Source organism: Danio rerio, chromosome 23 (genome assembly GCF_049306965.1).
Source record: "Danio rerio strain Tuebingen ecotype United States chromosome 23, GRCz12tu, whole genome shotgun sequence".
NCBI lineage: Eukaryota > Metazoa > Chordata > Actinopteri > Cypriniformes > Danionidae > Danio > Danio rerio.
In genome coordinates, this window is record NC_133198.1 from 15,948,191 (window position 1) to 15,967,500 (window position 19,310).

A 19,310-nucleotide genomic window follows, 5' to 3' on the forward strand; every position below is an offset into this window, starting at 1 on the left:
GCTTATAAGCGTGAGTAAATGGTAAGGAAATTAAAATTTTGGGGTCAGCTACACTGTCAGAAAAAATGTGCAAAATTTGTACCTTTAGGGGTACAATGGCTTGTCACTGGGGCAGTACCCTCAAGGGTACACCTGTTGTACCCTTTCACATGGGTACATATTTGTACCCTAGCAGTATGTACCTTAATGGGTCAAATATGTACCTCTGCTGAGTAATTTGTACCTTACTTGGGCTATGGTACAATAATGTACCTTTAAAAAAGGTACAATTTCTCCTCCATAGGGATTAATTTTGTACCCTTTCATTTCAGAATTGTACTCCATACACATTAAATTTCATTTATCATTTATTAAACATTAAATATCAACATTTTTACAGGATGAATGTTTAAACATTACATAATTTTAAAATAATAAAAAGCAATATTTTTCCATGAGTACAAACTGCACAATAATTGTACTTATACTTGTAACATTTTTACACAAACACTCATTGAAAGATTAAAAAAAATTACATTGTCACCTTTTTGGAGGATGAAAGTTTTAATCACAATGTCCTACCAGATGCATAAACTTAAAAAAATAGCTGCTTAAACATTAAAACATTTTATGAAACACCAAAAAAGCTTAATATTATTTTTTAACATCAGTGCATCCCATTTCACTGAGCATTTTTACCAATGTAACAAAGTAATCTTTCTAAAACAGCACTAGACCTCATGAAGTATATTTTTGTTAGTGCACTGCATTCTACATTTTTCTAAAAGCATCAAGAATCTCAAAGCAGTCTTTTTCCATACAGTAAATTGAAACATGTCACTTACTGTATACCCTTAATCATTTTAGATCTCAAAAACACATTTGATCAAACAGTATTACACATTTGATTTAAAATTTCTAAACATTCTTAAACAGTTTATCAGCAGAGTATGTTTCAAGAGCCTGAAAGTCCGTCTGTCTTGGTTTATACCACCCCATTCAAAGTCAACTCCTAGTGTATTTGCATGGAAATATGAATCATTCAACAGCAGTATTATAAACTTGCCACACAGAAACCAGTGCAGTATTGACATTTAAAATGTATTTCATTAGGAAAGAGTCATTTCTTCTCCATTAGCAGTCTCACATGCTCACAAAAACAGTTCAATTTGAACACCTGAATGTGTCAATCTCATCAAGGATGTTGGGCGGAAAAAATTCTTAGCATTGTGTCATCTTGTGCTTCTCAGTTGATTTGGGCAATGTTATTAAAATGTCTATAGCTGCTAGTCTTAAAATACTGATGCAGACTCGAAACGCATGCAAAAAAGTAAATGCAAAGATCCAAGCATTGCTGTTTGATGCAGACCCAGCAATACCAGTTCTCTCGGACAGCTGCACTGAGTTGTTTTTCTTGTAATTTTGGATCTCCATCTTCACACCGTTGCTGATGTTCAAATTTAAATTGTTGCTCCATCTCGGGGAGTTGCTGATGTTCATCCTTTGCATTCTTTATGTAGCGTGGATAAGCCAAGTTGAAAACACAGTAAACGGCGAAGGATGTAATAATGCCTTTAAACTCCTATTCTCCAACACTTTGCAAAGGACTTTCAACCATCTGTAGAGGTGGGTAGGGAGCATCATCATCATCCCACTGTGAAAAGAAAAAGAAAAAAAAGACATCAATAAACAATGTAAAATCTGTCAGAACTGCATAACATATATCAGAGTATTACAAAGTGTTTAACCAACAGAAACCAAACCTCTCCCAGTGTAATTACTGTAAGCAATCAACTTTCTCTTTAAAGATATGGGGGAGCAGAATTAGAGCAGCACGAAAGTCTGAATCTATTGTAAAATAAAATCATCCATTTATTTATTTTATTTTCGGCTTAGTCCCTTTATTAATCAGGGGTCGCCACAGCGGAATGAACCGCCAACCTATCTAGCACGCGTTTTACGCAGCAGATGCCCTTCTAGCTGCAACCCATCACTGGAAAACACCCATACACACTTATTCACACACATACATATGGCCAATTTAGCTTACCCAATTCACCTGTAGCACGTCTTTGGACTTGTTGGACTTGGACTTGTGGAGGAAACTGGAGCACCTGGAGGAAACCCACGTCAACATGGGGAGAACATGCAAACTCCACACAGAAATGCCAACTGACCCAGCCGAGTCACGAACCAGCAACCTTCTTGATGTGAGGCGATCGTGCAACCCACTGCACCACCTTAAAATAAAATAAAGACAAAAAATTAACAAAGTACTCTTAAATAATTTAATAATATAAAAGGACCCATTTTTAAAATAAAGAAAAAAAATATTGGAACGTTTAGCAAATGCTGAATAAAAGATATTTAATGTATTTTTATGAATTACATTTTTTAAAGAAAAACATTGAGAAATGTTCTCTATATAAAGGGTTTGTATATAAGGCCTATGAGTTTGAACTTGCTAAATGCAGCTTGAAAAGGCACTTAATGATCCTATCCAAGAAATAAAGGTTTGATCTGCAAAATTATTATTATGTAAGTTTTATGTTAATACCTGTTAGATCATCTGCAAACTTCTATTCTCCTGCTTTTTTGTAGACTTTGGCCAGTGGAGATGCTTTTTTTCTTAATCAAGCTCAGGCACCTTTAGCACAAGCTGCCCTTGAAGCTCTGACTTGGTTGGAGATGGTTGATGAATGCATTCAGTCAGGTTCACCATGACTATAATAAACAAAAAGGAAATTAGTCATTCACTTTAAATAAAAACTATATCTAATATTCTTTGTTGCCATTTCTCTTTAGTTATCACTGTACAAATAGTTGTAAGCTTGAATGCACATATGTGTTCACCACAAAGCTTGAAAATTTAAATATTTTTACAATAGTCATAACATTTATAATAGTCATTTGATCCTACACTTTGGCTTATACTGACATTAAACATTTATTTTAAACTGAGAACTGATTTAAAATGTGGGATCTCACTGACAAGGGTGTTTTTAATAAAGGGTCACACACCTTATTTCACTGGATACGCAGGACATTCGCATTACCCTCAAAAGATGATGCATCCTCACCAATTGCAGGAATCACCTATTGGATCAAATATAAGTCAAAAATAATGACAATCAAATAATGACAATCAAAAATAATGACTGCACAATGAATTCCTAGGGAAAAAGTATATACACACACACACACACACACACATATACATTATATATATATATATATATATATATATATATATATATATATATATATATATATATATATATATATATATAATTATTAACAAACAGATGAAAGACAAAATACTAAATACTTACGTTATTACACTACTGCTTCCTCGTCCACTTCATTTTCTGAAATAAAAAAAAAATCATGATCGGTGTGAACTTGAGGTTAACAGCAAACAAAAAAAAAAAGCTTTAAATTATCAACTCAAAGGTTTGATAAAGACCTGCACCTCGATCTGACACGACAGATGATTAGGACTCTCTTGAACATCCGTTTATAACGTTATTATGGTGGCTTGAAAAGCCAACATACTGTTATCTCACTTAAACTTATTATTATTCTGCTTCTTTCTTCTGAGACTAATTTTAAAGTCTATCTCCTCCTAACCCTTTCAAGCTTCATACCTCAAACTTTCGTCAAACCTTCAAACTGGTCTGACTCGGGTTGCTATATCTTTTCCGACTGATCCGACTTTCGGTTTTCCGAAAAACGACCCGGAAAATTCCCAAAATTCCCATTGACTTAACATTGGGTCAAACTTTGTGACCTCATAACTCTGCATTAGACTGTCCTACAGACTTCTAACTGGGCTCATTTAACTCAGTCTAGCCAGCAGCCAATAACTGATGACCTTTAAACTTACTAGCCACTCCCTAGCAACCACTTTTGGCACCCTAGCAACTGTCCCATAGACTTCCATTGTAAAAGACTGCCATTGACTTAACATTGAGTCAACCTTTGTGAGCTCATAACTCTGCATCAGACTGTCCTACAGACTAGAGTCAGGCCCCATTCAACTCAGTCTAGTCAGCAGCCAATCACTGATGACCTTTAGACTTACTAGCCACTCCCTAGCAACCACTTATGGCACCCTAGCAACTGTCCCGTAGACTTCCATTCAAAAGACTCTCATTGACTTAACATGGGATCAAACTTTGTGAGCTCATAACTCTGCATCAGACTGTCATACAGACTAATGGCTGAGCTCATTTAACTCAGTCTACCAAACTGCCAATAACTGATGAGCTTTTAACTTTCTAGCCACACCCCTAACTACCACATACTGCACCCTAGCAACTGTCCCGTAGACTTCCATTACAAAAGACTCTCATTGACTTAACATGGGATCAAACTTTGTAAGCTCATAACTCTGCATCAGACTGTCATAAAGACTAATGGCTGAGCTCATTTAACTCAGTCTAGCCAGCAGCCAATCACTGATGGCCTTTTAACTTTCTAGCCACACCCCTAACTACCACATACTGCACCCTAGCAACTGTCCTATAGAATGTAATTAGCTGTGCTATCAAATGCTTATAATTCTAACATGCTAATGACATGCCAATCATGCTAGCAACATGCTACTCATATGCTAATCATGCTAATGACATGTTAACTCATACTGGAAACATGCTAATGACATGCTAATTTGTACTAGAATCATGCTAGTAACATGCTAATTCAAACTAGACTCATGTTAATAACTGGCCTACATGCATATCTTTGCATAGCAGTGTCCTATTGACTTGGGGGATGGCTCATCTGACTCAGACAACCAATGAGCATCTCAATATGATAATGAAGCTCACAAGCCACGCCCCCAAATTGATTCCATAGACTTCCATTAAAATAGGCCAAGATGCATATCTTTGCATAGCAGTGTCATAGAGACATGGGGGTTGGTTCATTCGACTAAGACAACCAACCACATTCAAGTTCACTCTGTAACCTCGCCCATAGCAACAAAACAGAGTACCCTAGCAACCATTCATCAACAGCTATATCTCAGCATCAGAACATCGTAGAGACTTGGAGATTGGCTCGTTTGACTCATGCTAGCAAACGGAACTTCCTATATGCTACACATGCTAGCAGTGACTAGCTACATGCTAATATTGACTAGCCCAGTACTGTAACTTGCTAGAAATGCTTACTAAGTATAAATGTTTTATCAATCATGTATGTGAGGCTTGCCTAGTAACCAACCAGGGTACCCTAGCAACTGCCTAGCAACCACCCAAATTACCCTAGCAACCGCCTAGCAACCACCTAGCAACGGCCTAGTAATGCCTTAGTAAGGGCCTAGCGACCACTCAGGACACCCTAGCAACCGCCTAGCAACGCCTTAGCAACCACTCAGAATACCTTAGCAACCACCTAGCAACACCTTAGCAACCACCTAGCAACCACTTGGGACACCTTAGCAACCGCCTAGCAACACCTTAGCAACCACCTAGCAACCACTCAGAACACCCTAGCAACTGCCTAGCAACGCCTTAGCAACCACCTAGCAACCACTCAGGACACCCTAGCAACCACCTAGCAACACCTTAGCAACCACCTAGCAACCACTCAAGACACCCTAGCAACCACCTAGCAACGCCTTAGTAACCACTCAGAACACCCTAGCAACCATCTAGCAACTACTTAGGACACCTTAGCAACCACCTAGCAACACCTTAGCAACCACCTAGCAACCACTCAGAACACCCTAGCAACCGCCTAGCAACACCTTAGCAACTACCTAGCAACCACTTAGGACACCCTAGCAACCCCCTAGCAACACCTTAGCAACCACCTAGCAACCACTTAGGACACCCTAGCAACCGCCTAGCAACACCTTAGCAACCACCTAGCAACACCTTAGCAACCACCTAGCAACCACTCAGGACACCTTAGCAACCACCTAGCAACACCTTAGCAACCACCTAGCAACCACTCAGAACACCCTAGCAACCGCCTAGAAACACCTTAGCAACCACCTAGCAACCACTCAGGACACCCTAGCAACCACCTAGCAACACCTTAGCAACCACTCAGAATACCCTAGCAACCACCTAGCAACCACTTAGGACACCTTAGCAACCACCTAGCAACACCTTAGCAACCACTCAGAACACCCTAGCAACCGCCTAGCAACACCTTAGCAACCACCTAGCAACCACTCAGAATACCCTAGTGACCACCTTGCAACACCTTAGTAACCACTTAGCAACTAGTCAGAACACCTTAGCAACTGCCTAGCACCACCTTAGCAACCACCTAGCAACCACTCAAAACACCCTAGCAACCGTCTAGCAACACCCTAGCAACCACCTAGCAACTAGTCAGACCACCTTAGCAACTGCCTTGCACCACCTTAGCAACCACCTAGCAACCACTTAAAACACCCTAGCAACCGCCTAGTAAAATGCTAATTCATGCTAGAATCATGCTAACAACATGCTAATTCATGCTAGAATCATGCTAGTAACATGCTAATTTATGCTAGATTTATGCTAACAACATGCTAATTCATGCTAGAATCATGCTAGTAACATGCTAATTCATGCTAGAATAATGCTAACAACATGCTAATTCATGTAAGAATCATGCTACTAACATGCTAATTCATGCTAGAATTATCCTAGTAGCATGCTAATTCATGCTAGAATCATGCTAGTAACATGCTAATTCAACCACTTCAAACTTTCAGATTCGGCTTTTCAAGCCACCATAAAGTTTGTCCTCAAACTTTAATATCTAGTTTAAATATGTAACGGTACAAAATACAACTGCTATAAATGAACGTGGGTCGAGATATGCATAAACTAAAGTTATATTGTTTCAGACATAAAGGGGACAGGCATTCACTTCACTCCTGTCCTGAGTAAACATGAACGTTAGCATGAACGTTAACGTTAGCTTCCCAACACTGAGAAAATTCTGAATTTATAAATAACGTATGCAATAAAGGCTTAACAACATTATCCAAACAAAACGAAATGTGTTTGAACTGTTTCTCTGGACGTTTCACCGCTGTTTTTTTTTTCAGCGTCTCGAGCTCTGTCTCATGGCCAGGTTATGTGAAAAATCATATTTTCATTTCTGGTCAACCTTAAATTACAAAAGGGTCCCCTCACGCGGCAGGTAACTCGACGGTAATCATAACGAAGTTACATACACAAGGCAAAGTAACGTCAATTATGAATTGAACATGACCCAACGGCTATTTACAATAAGTTATTTAACATTAAACGTACCTGCAAATGTCTGTGCTTCGTCTTCACGAGCGTAACGTTATTCCAGCTTCTTTGAGTCCTTCAGGTCCATCCTCCATCGGCGGCGAGAAGAGCGTCAAAACAGTGCAACAGCTGGAGATTAACCGTCGCACGTAATCAGCTCGCATTATGAATGCACGGCGCGGGCAAAATCCTATTGGACAACACGAATTCAAATCTGCTGGCTGCCTGCTAATGCTAAGCGAAAGTCAATGGACAATCCCCGCTTTGAAGACCCGCAAATTTAAAAAAATATCATCTAATGTGTCACAAAATGTAGTTTTAAGAGTATTTCAGGCGAGAATGTAGTTGTTTTAAACTCGAATCGGCAGTTTATTTAAAAAGACAGCGCTTCTTTGACAATGTGCTTCAGTGAAAGCGGACTCTGTCAGCGGGAGCTTTATGATTCTCTCCCCTGCCGACAGCAGCATTTACTTCGGCCAGTCAATCTCGGATCTGCCGCTGGATTCAATATCCCCCTTGTAGTAAAAACATTATATTTAATACATTTTGTGTATATCCAACGGCCAGCTTTTGGTCTTTTAAATCTATTATTTGTTCTCAGCTGTATTATTTTGGCAGTATTATTCTGTTACGTTTTATAATTGTTTTATTAATTATTTAATTTATTAATGCTACAATGTTGTACTCTGTCTTTGTTTACCAAGCTGGTTACCTTTAATTCCTATTGTATATATCTACTTTATACTTGTATGTCCATTCTAGTAGTTTATTAAATCTGATAATCAAAGAAAGGTCTGTGTATAATAAGCCATTTCACTTTACATTTAGGGGGATTTATGTTAACATTTTCTTAAATCAAAAATATTAATTTATAATATTTATAAGGCCATGTTTATATTATTAAATAATTTATTTTTATAATGTACAGTTTTTTTGTGTATTTCTTACAAATAACCAACAACTCATGACATAAATGAAGGACCATTTCATACACGTTGACTTGCTCCTTTTTCACACAAGTGATTGTACCTTTCTTTGGGCCTTAAATGGCCCAAACATGGACCCTTTGACAGTTGGGAACATATTTGTACCATTTTTACCCTTAAATGGTACATAAGAGTATCTTAGGGTGCTACTTTGAACCATTGAGGGTACAACTTCACCATTTGTACCCCAAGTGTTCACAAATGTACCCCAACCGTACCCTTTTTTCTGACAGTGTATTAATTTAAATGTTTCCTTCATGGCATTTGATCAATTAGTGTTTAACATTACATATTTAAATTACAGTTAATTTTTAAGGGCTGTTTCAATCAATGTTATATTATTCTCAAGTTTTTACATGAAGGTATAGCCTACATGTACATACATAGTTTGCCTGATTATGTACAACCTTTTTATTCTATTAAAAATTGTAAATTATATTGAGTAACTCAAAATGACCCTTTTGTAAAATAAAATAAAAAACTTATATTTTTTGTCTCCAAAATGCCAAATAAATAAATAACAGACTTCATCCATTGTTCACATCTCTGTAGTAGAAATGAATGCAATATTTCATTAAACAAGGCCTCATTTGCATATCTAAACTTACTGAAATGTATCAACATACTGAAATATAACACAGGCTTTGCTGAGAGTTTTATATCAGTATGTTGATGTACTTCTAACAGGCCGGTTGATGTATACTTCTGACAGGCCAGTAGCCATGGGTTTGAGCCTTGGATTGGTCAGTTGGCATTTCTGTGTGGAGTTCGTATATTCTCCCTGTGTTTGTGTGCGGGAGTGTATTGGTGTTTCCCAGTGTTGGGTTGTGGTTGGAAGGCCATCTGCTGCGTAAAACATATGCTGGATAAGGAATGGTGGTTTATTCTGCTGGGGTGACCCCTGATTAATGAAGGGACTGCCGAAAAGAAAATGAATGAAATGAACTGGCCAGTTTGTTATTTACCTAAAGGGTACAAATATGTTTTTAGTTGGTTTTTAATAAGTTTTAACAGATTCCTAATTGTTTTTTAATGATGCATGATAATAAATTTGTATTTTAAGTATAAGTATTTTTTTCATACTTCTTTATTTAAAGCTTTTCATTTAAAATTATCCTAACATTATTTATAAAACTGTAATAACAGTTTTAATGCACATTTCTAAAAATAGGGAATATATTTGTTGCATCAAAAGGCACTACATTAGTGCTTAAAATGTCACTAAAATGCAGCGTTTGAACCTCATAATTTAAAAGAAATTGAGGAGAATAACTGCAAAAACCTCCACTTTTTAAGAAAAAAGAACCACTCTTTTCAATATGCTGGCTACAGGCCTGTCCAACTGAAACGATATATTGAGTAGGGCGTGGTTTTTGTTTCCATTATTCCCTCATAGCAAACTAAGCATGGTTAAGAATATTGTCTCTAAAGTCATCAAACTGAAGTCAGCAGAGCAGGTCTGCCACTCCAAATCAAAAGCTAATGGTCAGACTTTGATTGAAGATTACCAAAATAAACTTTTTTTTAGTCGATTAACTTAAACAAGTTAATTGTTCAGCTAAAAACAACAATGTGTGCAAGCAAAATAAACATTGCAATTTTTAATTTCACAGATTTTAACATAAAACAAAACAAAACCATATTTTCAGTTTTTAACAACTTAATCAACTCTAAGGTTTAGGAACAACAAATAATAAATTGACTTCTAGTTGATCGTTTTGTATTAGAAGTGGCTTATATGGAGGGCAAAGTCCTCTAGATTACATTTATTTTACCTAAATAAAATATGATCATAACTGGATTTTTAATTATTTAATTAGGACAGTACAGTTTGACTTTGCTTAGACAAAAGTCTTGTCACTTAACAGTATAAAATATAAAGTCATGGTGCAGTGGAAAAAGAATTAATAGTGTGTATGACTCCCATGAGCTTGGAGGACTGCATCCATACCTCCCTACAATCACTCAAATAACTTCTCTATAAAATCATCTGAAATGGCAAAGAAAGCGTTCTTGCTGGACTCCCAGAGTTCATCAAGATTGTTTGGATTCAATGCCTCCTGCCTCATCTTACCCCAGCTATGCTCAATAATGTTCATGTCTGGTGACTGGGCTGGCCAATCTTGGAGCACCTTGACCTTCTTTGCTTTCAGGAACTTTGGTGTGGAGCCTGAATTATGAGCACTATCCTGCTAAAGAATGTGCCCTCTCCTGTGGTCTTTAATGTAATGGGCAGCACAAATGTTTTGATGCCTCAGGCTGTTGATGTTGCCATCCACTCTGCAGATCTCTCACACGCCCCCATACTGAATGTAACCCCAAACTATGATTTTTCCTTAACCAAACTTGACTGATTTCTGTGAGAATCTGCATGCGGGTTCCAATTGGTCTTCTGCGGTATTTGTGATGATGGGATGCAGTTTAACCGATGATTTATCTGAAAAATCTACCTTGTGCCTACCTTCATCAACTAGAAGTCAAGTTATTATTTGTTGCTCGTACAACTCAATCGACAACAAGACTTTTGTCAGTTAGTCTATGTGGAATACACATACATCGGATTACATTTTTAAAAAAGTAACTCAAGTATCATTACTTAATTTTGAAAAGTGCGTTAGTTTAATTGTTATTTAGAAAAGTAATATTAATGCGTAACTCACGTCACTTGTTATGCATTACCCCCAACACTGATGGTGGGAAATAATAGTTGTTTTTTGCCTATATTCATGTGTCTTGCCACAAAGTTTTTACAAGGTCCAGACCATTTTTTTCTGTGCTGAATTTTATACTGGCTGCACGAAGGCCTTGGCGCAATGGGTATAGGACGTTCGCCTCACAGCAAGAAGGTTGTGTTTCAAGCCTCGGCTGGGTCAGTTTGTGTTTCTGTGTGGACTTTGCATGTTCTCGCCGTGTATAAGCGTTTCCTCCGGGTGCTCCGGTTTCCCTCACAAGTCCAAAAACATGTGGTATTGGTGAATTGTGCTTAATTATCCATAGTGAATGTGTATGAATGAGTGTGTATGTGCAAAAAAAAAAAAAAACAGATTACTAAAGCGACTAAGCGAAAAGAAAATGTATGAATGAATGAATTTTATACAAAAATCTGCAGATTAAAAGCAATGATTTTGAGTGTAAAAAGAAATTTGTTAGGTTTACTTAATTGAATTATGCAAACTCGTTGCCTTAATTCAATTAAGTAATTGTAACTTTATCACATTAAGTACTATTTACTAATGTAGGAAAATTAATTCTTATACTACACTGTTAGACATTTCTGTAAATTACACAGTTAATTACTGTATTTCACCCAGTGTAATACTGCAAATTCCTTTTACGGTAAATAACTGTATTTACCGTTGCATTATGGGAATTTAGTGTGACGTCGAACAACATATACAGCGATGTACTGTATTTGTAAAAATTCGTGTATTATACTGTATTTTCCACAACTGCTTCAACGCCACCTTGCGGCGATTCGACTACTCTGCACCACATTTTGCCTGAGGACCCTGGAGCAATTCTGGAGGACAATTTATTAGTGTGCCTGAAGAACATACTGGATTTAACAAACTTTACTCTGGTAAGCTGAGGCAGTGTTTCATTTTACAGAATGTTTTGTGGACGAGAATAGAACAAAGTAAAGTATAAAGTTGGCTATTATTATTTTCTCTGGCTTGGCGTTATTTCGCCCATTTGAGAAATATATCATCTATTAAGATGTTACCTTTATTTAATTTATTACATTAACACTACTATTACTTTAAATAAGACTGTTTATGACTATTAGCCATTGTTCTCGTCATATCTTTTTATTTACATAGGAACCGGTGTTGCAGCGGGTTTTGGTTTAGGAGGGAACCAGAGGTATGCAGACAGTTTTGGAGGACACTTATCACGAGACAACGGTCCGGCAGAGAGTGTTTTCCCCCAGAAGAATATGAATGAAAGACCATCAAATAATCCAGGTAAAAGCGCGTCTGTCTGTGCTGACAACACTCGACATTGATTTGAGCACCTCTATTAGCATATGTTTGCTCGGCAACATTGGCTGAAGCGATCTTAAAATGGTAATGTTAACTGTTAGCTAAACTGAGCTAAGTTTATACTGAATTGGACTCAAACTCATTTTAACGTGCAACGTTTAACTTATATTGATTTATACTTTATATATATTAGATGTTGTGAACTTATTTTTCTCTGGTTTAGAGTAACTTATATCGTTAGCTTGAGAAAATAACATCGCGACGTAACCTATAAGAACGTTAACGTAAATCTACAATATGCATAGAGGTAAAGTTGGTTTTATATTCGCACATTCGTTCATTTAGAAGACTCTTACGTTATACTGTTTACCATGTTACTTTGAATATTCGATCAGAATTAGCATGCCAGTATGACTTGAAATCAACATTAACACTGTTTATTTGACCGTGAGCATGTTGTACTTTGATAGTCGTTAGCTGCTAAAATGATTTCACTATTTAGAGTTTGCAAATAATACTTTTATGAAATTAAATTATTAAGGGGGAAGTCTGAATCTGCTAATATAAAACCAACTTTACCTCTATGCATTATGCTAATAACCACCTTTTTGCTATTTATTGTTTGCTAATTATTTTTTTATCACAACTCTTGACATTTGGTTTAACATAATTGTTACCATTATATTTTTTTCTGTTTAGATATGGCACGAGCACAGCACCAGGTTTTGTCTGAAGAAACAAACAGCATTTCGGAGGAACATCTTGATCAGCACAGCCTTATGCTTAAAAAATAAGCAAGACCAGTAAGCAACCAAGGTAAACAAATAAAAAAAAAGTTGTGTGGAGGTTGTGGATTGTAGCATGGTATTCTTATCTGTATTTTTGGCTTTTTTATGGTCTCAATATAGAATACTGGGAGCCTGCCTGTGCAAACTGGACCTCATACAACAGTAAGTACTGTACATCTATTTGTTTCTCAATATAGTAACATTACTTATAATACAAAATGTGTCACATGTTTAGTTGCTAGCTAAATAAAAAATCTTTTTCCCTTTTTTATTAAACCATTTAGTAGGGTTTTTTTCATCTTTGTTTATAATATTTTTGAGCAGATTGAGGTCTGTCATGGGTCAGACATTTTAAAATACAATAATTAGTATTGGGATACATGCATTTGTCTATGTATTAAATGTCTTTTTCCCCATTTCATGTTGCCTAAATATTTTGTAATATTAAATAATAAATATTATTATATTAAATAAAATAATAAAAATTTTTGTATAAATAATTCCAGAGGATGAAACAAAATGCACAGCAACAACCAGAGTGAGCCAGAAGAAGGCAGGAGAAGTAGTGAATGACAACCATGAACAACAGTGTTATCCTTCTTTCACCAGCTAACTGAGAACTTGGATTAGGTGAGACACTCTCAATAGTTGTATCAGTATTCAGTCTGTTTTAGTTTATTAGGAATACATAAAACAAATAGTCTAATCTGTCCTGCAGTGAATCAACCCATCACAAATGCTACAATGTTTTTGTAAAACCTTGTTAGGGAAAAAAATAAACAGGACATTCTGGTTAGTTATCTTTTAAACATGGTAGTGAGCAGGTTATGAGCAGGAGCCAGTTGCTCAGTACCAGCTGAAAACTACCCCAACCTAGCTGCCATGCTTCAAAATAATTAACCAGTATATGATTTATTTTTTTTTATACAAGCTTCTTCTATGCTTATGTTAGTCTGTTTGTCCTTATCCAGAGTTCTTCATAATCCTGGACTGGGCCAAATCCTGACCAGATGCTGTGGTGGTCATGGAGGAGTGAATCCTAAAAGACACACGTGATCAATGAGTTTCCGCATTGATCCAATGGGCCAGCCTGACCACCCACTGGTGAACTTTCAAGCCTCCGGTGCCTAGACTGCGGCCTTGCACAAGTTTGGCTAGAGGAGAACTGGTCGTGCCCAACTGAGCCTGGTATCTCTCAAGGGATTTTATTCTACACTTTCGTCAGTTGGTGAAGTTTCTTCCATGCCACTGTCGCCACTGGATCGCTTGGCTACGATTGGTGGATCGGTGGATTTGCTCTTCAGTGTTTGGACTTTCAGCAGTGACATTTACTGCTTCAATTCTGAAAACTGGACTGAAGCAGCTTCAATTTACAAGAACTTCTATGTTAAGCTGCTTTGACATCATTGATCTACATTGTAAAAGTGCAATAGAAATAAAGATGAATTGCATTTGAACATGTGAATTCAGACCTTGTTGAGCATTTGACACCAGAATTAGTAATATTTTAAAGTTGTGTTGTTTCTGAGTCGGCTAATAGTTACAAATATTTATTTTTCCAACAATATGCAATTCAGAAGTTTAAATTTTTATTGTACATGTATGTTCTAGTGCTTTGTGTGATTTATTTATTTTTAATGTGTTGATTTTATTGCTTAATGTAATTGTCACACATTTTCCTTAAATGCTTTAAGCATTATTAATGTTTTAAAGAATGGAATATTTTGTAATTGTGTCTGGTTTAATGTCAGTAGTACTTAGTACAATTGGGGTTTTTTTTCTCAACAATATGCAGGTCAGACACTTAAATTAGATTTGTACATGTATGTTAATGTGCTTTTTCATTTTCAATGTTTTTTTTTCTTAAAATAAAATATTTTGAATGATTGAAATGTAATGTTTTTACACATTTTTAAGCTTGTTTTAAGCATCTCCAATGTTTTAAATAAAGAGTGTTTATTTTGTTAATATTTTGTAATTGTGTCTTTTTTAGGTCTATAGTATTAAAATAATATTAATAAAATAATATTATAAAATATTTAGGACAAAATTAAAAGGTTTACAGTAGCTAACTGTTAACTTAGGTTTTTACAGTAGTTAACCATTTTCAGACACTACAGTAACATGCTGTAAACGGATTTACAGTTGTATACTGTAAATCTAAAATACAGTAACTTACTGGCAACAGTGTTGCCAGTAAGTTACTGTAAAAACCCTTTGAAATGTCTAACAGTGTAAGTTACATTTACTAGGTCAATTAAGTAATGTTAACTCACCTAAAACTGTACTCTGATGAGTGATGCTAGTAAACTTTACTTAAAAGTTTTAATTATGCATAATTAAATTGTGTGGTAACTTGTAATAACCACAGGTGTCAGTTAGTAACTAAAAACTTAACACAAACACAAAATAATACACTTTCACTTTTATTTAAGTTTTACAACAATACGCATCCAGCTGTTTGTTAAAAAAACATTGTTTAGCTGAAATAAATAGGCGGTTAGCACAGATTCTGTATCACTGTGTACACTAATTATTTGAGAGACATAAAATGCTTAATGCAGATTGATACTGTATTGATAACTCCCTCTCCCTACAGCTATATTCCTCTCATACTCCGCCCTTCATTGTCAGATCCATATTTATTGACAATTCTTGATAAATAAGGACTTGTATCGTTGCAGGGTATCACACATACATATAAAATACAATACAGATATTAATAACGCGTCTGATGTTAATGATATCAGTGTTTGAGGCTTGCTCTCTTCATGACAGCTGTGTGTGTGTGTATGTGTGTGTGTGGGCGCTGATCCATTATAGAAGAGGCTTTAAAAGCGACTCGTGCTCTCTGAACATGAGGAAGACTGATGAATCTTTTACAGCTTCAGCCTGTACTGCCATGAAGCACTTCACTTCTCATTACATCACTGCAGACTGCGCCGATCCCGATCTTAAAAAGCCAAACCCAGACACGCACGTGCACACACATACACGCACGCGCCCGCGTTTCACACACAAACCGCTATAAATAGTATCAATGATATTTTTGGGTTGAGAAAAACAGCAGAACACGCTCTTCGTAAATATATTATTATTCTGTAAATCAGGGGTGCTCAACCCTGTTTCTGGAGGTCTACCTTCCTGCTGATTTCAGCTCCAACCCTGACTAAACACACCTGAACCAATTAATTAGGCAGGTGTGTTTGATATGGGTTGCAACTGAAATCTGCAGAAAAGTAGATCTCCAGGAACAGCCCCTGCTGTAAATGTTTGATTATTTAATTACCCTAACACATGACTTGCTAAATTTTAAGATAGGATTGCTTTTTAATTGTTATAATTTAATAATTTATGAGTCGGGCAACACGGTGGCTTAGTGGTTAGCACTGTCACCTCACAGTAAGAAGGTCACTGGTTCGAGTCCTGGCTGGTCAGTTGGCATTTCTGTGTGGAGTTTCCTTCACAGTTCAAATGCACTATAAGTGAATTGGGTGAACTAAATTGGCCATACTGTATGTGTGTGAAGGTAAGATTGTATCTAAAACATATGCTGGATAAGTTAGCGGTTCATTCCGCTGTGGTGACCCCTAATGAATAAAGGGACTAAGCTGAAGAAAAGTGAAAGAATGAATATTTAAAATAATATTTAACAGTCAGTAATATCCATATATAAATAGGCTACTCATGCTCGAATGTTTCATTTTGACTGTACAAAGGTTGTTGATTTTAAACAATTTATTCATTTGTTCATATTTGTTTGGCTATTTTTGGTTACTTTATTATTTTATTACTTTACTTTGGACTTTATTTTGATGGTCCCTGTTGCACAATTTGTTGACAACTACATGCTTACTTCTCATTTAAGTATTAGTAGACTGCTTAATATCTGCTGATACTGCTCCTTCAACAGACATTTAACTGACTATAAGAAATTTTGCAAGTACATGTCAATTTACACTAAGCGTTATCCCAACCCCAATCTTAACATTCATTCATTTTCTTTTCGGCTTAGTCCCTTTATTAATCTGGGGTCACCACAGCGGATCGCATCACACACATACACTACGGACAATTTAGCTTAACCAATTCACCTATACTATACCGCATGTTTTTGGATCAACCCTAGCAGTCTATTTATGGACCATTCTTCAACTACGGGCATTTTTATCCTTGTGAAGTTAAGTAAAAAAAAACTTGTTCAAAATTAACGTAACATAGCCTCATAAGTTTAAACTATTTGTCTAGACAAACTTACATAAAAAGAGAAAAAAAATTCCATCATGAACTAAAAAAATGTCAATTCCACTACATCTCAATATACAGCTTTTATTTCAAAATAAAATAAATTATGGCAGTCAAACATTGTTTAAGATCATTTTTGTATTTAGTTTAACAAATCTTTCTACAATATAAACAATATTTATGCATTTGTCAATGAAATAAATTAGTTGAATGCTGACTTGTACACCTGTCACACTCTAAAATGTTATATTTATTTGGTTAAGAGCTTATTAGAAAATAAATAAACTGAATTAGAGCATGAACTTATACATTGAATACACTTTTAATGTGTGATAAGAACTTTTAGATATTTTTTTTTAAATGTGTGTGGTGATGGAAATGACAGTGGTGGAAATGACTTTTCAGCAGTTTATTGTTAAAAAAATTGAAAAATAGCTTCACCGATTAGCTTTGAATTGATACTAGCCTTTCATGTATACAAAACACTCTTATTTACCTTTAAAACAGTTAACTTTAAAATATGTAAATTAATACACAAGTACTTAATTAAGATGCACTGGGTGTGCGACAAGGTGAAAACAGTGATTTTGACTCCTAAAAGGAGGTTGAATAATATGAAAAATATATAATAGAAAGGTAGTAATTTTTTTAAAGTAGCTTTTATTGTTAGATTGACAAAAAAAGAGGAATTTGAACAAAATTATTTATATTTTTGGATATATGATTAAAGGACTTAAAAGTGCCCATAGTTGAAGAATTACCCATATGATCTAATGAGAATTAGTTGGCATGTTGATGCAGTGTAACTTAAATTCAACAAAACACGCTAAAGAGAAGTAAAGTGGTACCAAAAATTAAAACTCTCCACTTTAACTGATTTATATAAAGAAATCTTGTGATCACCAATATTGTTTGGTTTCATATTTATAGAAGACCACTATAAATATGTAAGAGTATTGATTTGTATTGCCATGTAGGTATTTACTTAATTAGATTATTTTATAAATTGTAAATGTATGAAATACTGTAAAATATATTTTAAATTGTATTTTTTTATTAGATTTTTTTTATTTAATTTTGCTTTGATATATTTTTTTATCTATTTCTATACAATTTTGTTTTTTATTTAACTTGCTTGTAATTTATTTTGGTGGCAAGGATCATTATTGAAAAAAAAACAACCTTGATTGTATAAAATGTTTTGTTAAAGCTTGGGGAAAAAACAAAAAACAAAATGTAGTCAATAATATTATCATATCTTGTTTTTGTTGTTTTTTTTATTTTTTTATTTGTTCGTAAAGATATTCAATAATACAAACAATTCTTTTTTGTTATTCATTTGTAAATAATAACTATATCATTTATTTATCATGTATAATATGTGTATATTTTTAATTTAAACATTTTACAAAGTAAATTTATTTATTAAGCCATTATTTCCTTAGTCTTCCCTTTATTCATCAGCACAGAGGATACCCTTCCAGCTGCAACCCAGTACCGGGAAACATCCAAATACACTCAATCACCCACATTCACTACGTCCAATTTAGCTTATTCAATTCATCTAGCGCATGTCTTTGGACTGTGGGGGAAACCGGAGCACCCAGAGGAAACCTACACCAACACTGGGAGAACATGAAAACTCCACACAGAAACTGACCCAGCCAGTACTCGAACCAGCGAACCAGCAGTACTTGAACCTTGCTGTTACTGTGAGGTGACAGTGCTAACCACTGAGCCACCGTGACGCCCCAATTTAAACACTTTATAAAGTTATTTCTTTGTTATCGATTAGTGAAATGACTTTTCATTTGTATTAGTGCATTTTCTGTTATTTTTTTTTTTCAACAAAATTATTTTGTGAATTTTTAATTGTAATATTTTTCAATAAATTTGAAATTATTTGCAATATTTAATATGATATATTTGTGCAATTTTTTAGGTTGTTAATTTAGGTTGTTGTCAATTAATTTCAATGTTTTTGTTAATGGATAATATTTTTTAATACTTAGTCAGACTTTTAAGTCACACTTGCATCTGACTTATTGTTTTATTTATTTATTTTAAAAAATAGTCTATTTA

At 35.3% G+C, this 19,310-nt stretch overlaps 2 long non-coding RNA genes across 3 annotated transcripts; one reads left to right on the forward strand and one right to left on the reverse strand.

Moving 5' to 3' along the window:
- Nucleotides 1-334: 334 nt before the first annotated feature.
- On the reverse strand, nt 335-7,368 carry LOC101886797 (uncharacterized). Its single transcript, XR_222974.6, has 6 exons — nt 7,245-7,368; nt 3,312-3,347; nt 3,001-3,075; nt 2,537-2,703; nt 2,030-2,219; nt 335-1,633 (listed from the first exon to the last, which is right to left on the reverse strand). It is a non-coding gene; the product is annotated as an uncharacterized lncRNA (long non-coding RNA).
- Nucleotides 7,369-11,474: 4,106 nt separating this feature from the next.
- On the forward strand, nt 11,475-14,951 carry LOC137489103 (uncharacterized). 2 transcript variants are annotated; one of them, XR_011008437.2, is made up of 6 exons: nt 11,475-11,792; nt 12,034-12,177; nt 12,895-13,011; nt 13,104-13,145; nt 13,490-13,613; nt 13,955-14,951. It is a non-coding gene; the product is annotated as an uncharacterized lncRNA (long non-coding RNA). The 2 variants fall into 2 exon arrangements; XR_012398871.1 differs by having other exon boundaries at nt 13,490-13,571.
- Nucleotides 14,952-19,310: the final 4,359 nt, after the last annotated feature.